Genomic DNA, 5,543 nt, shown 5'->3' with positions numbered 1-5,543 from the left:
AGATAAGAATGGTGACAATGATGCTGTTGATGATGATGGTGCGGATGATGACGATGACGATGACCAGTTTTCTGTGAGTTGTTGAGAATTTAATTTATAGTCTTGACTTTTAAAGATTGATGCTTGACTACTGTCATGGTCTGTTGTAGTGTCCGAGAGAGAACAATAGTGACAATGATGCTGTTGATGATGATGGTGCGGATGATGACGATGACCAGTTTTCTGTGAGTTGTTGAGAATTTAATTTATAGTTTTGACTTTTAAAGATTGATGCTTGACTACTGTCATGGTCTGTTGTAGTGTCCGAGAGAGAACAATAGTGAAGGTCAGAGTGATGAAAACGAGGAAGAACAAAAACTTAAGGTTTTGTACTTGATGTGCTTTTCCATATTACAACATATACATGATAATACCTGACACCAGCACAATGCTATGCAGAAGTCGGAGCATGTTAATAAGAGAGCAGCTGGAAGTGCTTTCAAGGTGGCTACTTCCAATAAGAAGCCAAAGGTGGCAAAAATGTCTGACCCTAAGACAGGTATGAAATGCTAACTTTGTGGGATTTTCGTAATCCATGTGGCTTGGTGGATCATATCTATTTCTTGCAGGTGACAATGGGGCTCTCCATGTGGCGACTGTGCACCTGGCAAAGAAGGCAGGCCCTGCAACCAATGAAAAGCCCCCCAAGTTCAGCCTGCAAGTCTTGCAACATGTAAGTTTTCTCCGATGCTGGCATCTGGATCCAACTTCGAGTTTGCCTTTAGTGCTTGTTATTCTATTGATATCTTTGGTTTGAGTTCGGGCCAATGTAAATATCTGAATTGCAACATTTTAATGGATAATTACCTTTTTATGTGTAGGACAAGCAAGAGGTTATTATCGAGAAGATTGTCCGCAACAAGCGCAAATGTGTTACTGTGGTGAAAGGCCTGGAATTGTTCGGTAAGTGGTTTTGATAGGCCGTTGCATGAGTGGACTAACTGTTCGCAGCTAGTTAAGCAAAAAGAATGAACGTGAATATATTTTGAACTCTTTTGAAGAGGTAGTTCTATAGTTGCAGATCCAAGCTTGAGCAGAACCTGCCTCAAGCTCCATGATAGTATCTGCTGGCTATTAAGGTTGGCCATTGTTTAATAGATCATGTTTGTTTTCTGAACAATTAGGTGTAAATTTGAGTGATGCTTCAAAGAAGTTTGGAAAGAAGTTTGCTGCTGGAGCTTCAGTTGTCAAGGTAATTAGTTACCTATGAAACTATCAAGGCTTTTAATCTTTCATTTACGTCCTGTCTAATTGTCTTTTCTTGAGTGTGTTTCCCAGTGCCCAAACAAGAAGGAGCAAATAGATGTCCAAGGGGATCTATCGTATGCTGTTGTGGAATTCATTAAAAATACATGGCCTGATGTAAATTATCCATCTCCGCATCTGATTTGGTTTACATGTTTTTTTATGTTTTCATGTTCAGTACCTTTCTAATCAATTTGATACTCTCTCCGGTCCATAATAAGTGTCGCAGCTTTGAAGTAAGGTTAGTAGTTTTGAACCAAGGTTGAACTAACCTTACTTCAAAGCTGCGACACTTACTTTGGATCGGAGGGAGTACATCATTTGATTTCCCAAGAGCATGCGGAAGGTATCGCTAACTAGGTAAAATTAAGTATTTATTTTTGCATTAACGATTTAAGGAAATCAAGTCCAGAAATGTACTTGCAGACCAATAAAGTGGAATTATGCAAGTGTAGTGGTGATCTGGCATTTAGTGGAAACTTACATGGATAATAGATTGTAGATAATGGGGTTGGCTGAATGGTGTTCTTTAACATTGTAGAGTCCATCTCCTATGGTTTAACTTCTGCACTCCACACAAATGACCTCACTAATCCTTCATCAGTTGCTGATATAGGTTCCGTGTCCCGTAGAATACAAGGTATACACCATATATACGGAAAGCTATACAAAGTCTAACACCCTCCGTCAATCTCAACCGTGTCCCGTAGGTTGAGATTCTGCCGGCAAACCTCAAACAAAGGCAATGGCAACGGCTTTGTGAAGATGTCCGCAAGTTGATCTTTAGAGGAGATGAACTTGATTTGAAGTAGCTTCTATGCAACACGTTCTCTGACAAAATGATAATCAACTTAGATGTGCTTTGTTCGTGCATGAAATATCGGATTAGAGGAAAGGTATGTAGCACCAATATTGTCACACCAAAGAACAGGTGGCTGCCTCTGTGACATCCCCAACTCCTGAAGCAAGCATTGTACCCAAATGAGCTCGGCGGTTGCATTGGCTACAACTTTGTACTCAACCTCAGTACTGCTGCAAGACACAGTGGCCTGCTTTCTCGCACTCCAGGCGATCAAGTTAGGACCAAAGAACATGGCATAACCCTCAGTGGATTGCCGATCATCCGGATTACCTGCCGAGCCAGCATCTGAGAAAGCAGACAAACTACCAGAGGGAGCAGGCCGAAGATGCAAACCATAGGAGATGGTGAGACGTACGTAGCAGAGAATGCGCTTAACTGCACACCAATGCGAGTCACGAGGCGAGTGAAGGTACTGACAAACGTGATTAACCGCGAAGGAAATGTCTGGTCTGGTAATAGTCAGGTATTGTAGACCACCAACAATACTGCGATATGTGGTAGCATCATCAGGAGAGAGAAGAACACCATCATCAATAGAGAGCTTATCAGTCACAGTCATGGGTGTGGATGCAGGTTTGTATTTGAGCATACCAGCACATCGTAGAAGGTCCATAAAGTACTTCTTCTGAGTAAGAGAGAGATCAGGAGCATTATGTGTAACTTCCAAACCTAGAAAATAGTGAAGCTTGCCGAGATCTTTGATAGCAAGGTCTGAACTAAGAGCTGAGAGCACACGATCAGTAGCAGGCACTGAAGAGTTGATAAGGATGATGTCATCAACATAGACCAGAAGATACATGGTGACCTCGGGACGACGAAAAAGAAATAGCGATATGTCTGCCGTAGAGGGAACAAAACCGAGAGCATGCAGAGCAGATGCAAGACGAGCATGCCAGGCACGAGGCGTCTGTTTCAGGCCATATAGAGCTTTGTCCAAATGACATAAGTGATGAGGGTAATCGGGATCAACAAAACCCGGTGGCTGCCGCATATAAAATTCCTCCTCAAGCACACCATGAAGAAAGGCATTCTGGACATCCAACTGACGGAGAGACCAGCCACGAGTAACTGCCAAAGATAATAGCAGCCGTATGGTAGTAGGCTTGACGACCGGACTGAAGGTATCCTCGTAGTCAAGACCATGTCGTTGTTCAAATCCTTTAGCAACCAGACGTGCCTTGTACCGTTCAATAGATCCGTCAGGATGTTTCTTCATTTTGAAAACCCGTTTAGAATCAATGACATTAACACCTGCCGGAGGAGGAACCAAACGCCATGTTTTATTATGAAAAAGAGCATTATATTTCTGTTCCATCGCAGTTCGCCAGTGTGAAATGCTCATAGCAGCTTGAAAATGACGCGACTCGGAATTGGGATCTGATACGGCATGTGCCATACAGGTAGCAAGCCATGCAACTATTTCGTCAGTACGCTGCTTAGGCTGAAAAATACCGCTACGACTAGGAGTGTGTGGCCGATTGGGCACAGGAGCAGGAGCACGGAGCGATGCTGGTGGCACAGATGAGGGACCAGAACCGGGCCTCGCTGTCTCTGGTGACGGGAGCACGGGTGAGGCAGGCGGGGATGCAGGACACTCGATGGAGGACGAGACATGAGAGCATCCATAGTGTGCGATATTTTCGCCTCTAAGCCCGCCTCCAAGTGTGTAGCAGCTGCCTCTATACACTGTGTGTTGCTGTCTCTAAGCCAAAAACACTAGCATCGACGCTAGCGTAAGAGGCTGCCTTCAAGCTCAAAAGCAATGGTCCAGACCCACCGGTCAGCCATATGAATCTGACTCGTGCCTCCGCCGTCGCCATAGCTTTGAGCTTCTCTGACTCGTGCGGCGTCTGAAGGGATAGATTTACTTTTTATATTTTATTATTAAACGAGGGGCGGGGCATGGTGGATTGATTGTGTGATATATGTTTATCTGTTGTGCACATGCCGTTTATTAAACAGACCCCCCGTCGCAAATCATTATATAACGACGTATCGATATATGTACCAACAGAACATGTCCGAAATGTACCGTCATCATGTCGTCATGTTGGATGGAGTCGTCACCGTACAGTAGTGTCCAACCGGTTGTATCCTTCTCAGCCTATACAATCGTATTTAATTCTTCTAGCGACGCGTCGTTCAGCCGTTGGTCTATGTACCAAGAGCAAGCAAGGTCGCCTGTTCTTTCGCCACTCTTGGAAAGACATCAGATACACAAATGAATTACAAAAACAGGGATTCTCAAGTTTATCCTTTATTTCCAATGTAGTTGAAAATAACGGTTTGAATTTAAACCAATGCGTTTACGAATCCACCCTTCAATATCTATGTGAACTACTACATAGGTTAAAAAGAACGATTTTTATATGATGAAGCTTGCTGAGAATGCAGCAGCCAATGTTCCTCTTTCCATAACGACAGCAGGCAACGGCCAATGTTCCTGAAACTAGCCGAGAGTAACTTCAAAAGTAATATACTACACATTTTCCTAGGCTATATTACTATCTTCATAGTGGGTATTGGGTAGTAGTATAAGAGGGTGCTTGGATCCAAGGGACTATTTTTAGTCTGACTAAAAATAGTCTCTTTTAGAGGCTAAAGTTCCAAGCACCCCTGACTAAAGAGAGGCTAGGAGTAGTCTTGAGGCTAAAAATTTTTAGTCATAGGAAACCTACTAAAATATGTATTAGCCCTCTCTCTCATCATTTAATGTCTCTTCTTTAACACATGCGAGTTCTGGATTGGAGGGTTTGGAGGATAATAAATGCTCAATAATTTGATTTTAGTCTTTTTAGTATTTGGATCCAAGCATGGGTGAGGCTAACAAGTTTTAGTCCCACTACTTTTAGTCATGAGACTAAAACGTAACCAAGCACCCTCTAAGTGTGGTGTCATGCAAATCTTCATTTATTAGGTTATAAATTCGTATTGTATTGGGATATGTGATGTTATGGTAACTAGTCTTTCTTCTCATTAACTCAATGCCATATAAACAATTTTACGGAGTTGGAGCTTATGTTACTCTTGAAGTTATTCCCACTATGCAGGCAGTCTTATGCCCATTGATTTATTCTCTCCTTTATCTCTTTCGAGGGGCATGCAACAAGTAGGCACTTTTGTTAATCTCTTCCAACTGGGGTTGTTGATTCATTCATGCACGTGCTCGTAGACAATTACTTGGACGCGTCTAGGAAGCCGCCGGCTGCTCCTTAGCACTCCGGAGTGGGAGACCAAAAAAGGAAATATTTGATCCTTATTTTATAAAAAGAAATAATTTATCTCTCTTAATCCATATAAGAAAAATTCTAATCTATATGATTTACATTAGCTAGCCGGACGTGCACGTGTAGCTTTTTTAAGCATCAAATAGCCAAACTTTTTTTGAGCATGTAGT

At 42.4% G+C, this 5,543-nt stretch overlaps 1 pseudogene; it reads left to right on the top strand.

Annotated features, from left to right (window-relative positions):
• The window catches only part of LOC119267747, a 4,894-nt pseudogene extending 3,156 nt beyond the window's left edge, over positions 1-1,738 (top strand).
• Positions 1,739-5,543: the final 3,805 nt, after the last annotated feature.

Source organism: Triticum dicoccoides, chromosome 3A (genome assembly GCF_002162155.2).
Source record: "Triticum dicoccoides isolate Atlit2015 ecotype Zavitan chromosome 3A, WEW_v2.0, whole genome shotgun sequence".
Taxonomy (NCBI): domain Eukaryota; kingdom Viridiplantae; phylum Streptophyta; class Magnoliopsida; order Poales; family Poaceae; genus Triticum; species Triticum dicoccoides.
Note: the sequence above shows the minus strand (reverse complement) of the source record. Positions and strands in the feature narration are given on the sequence as shown.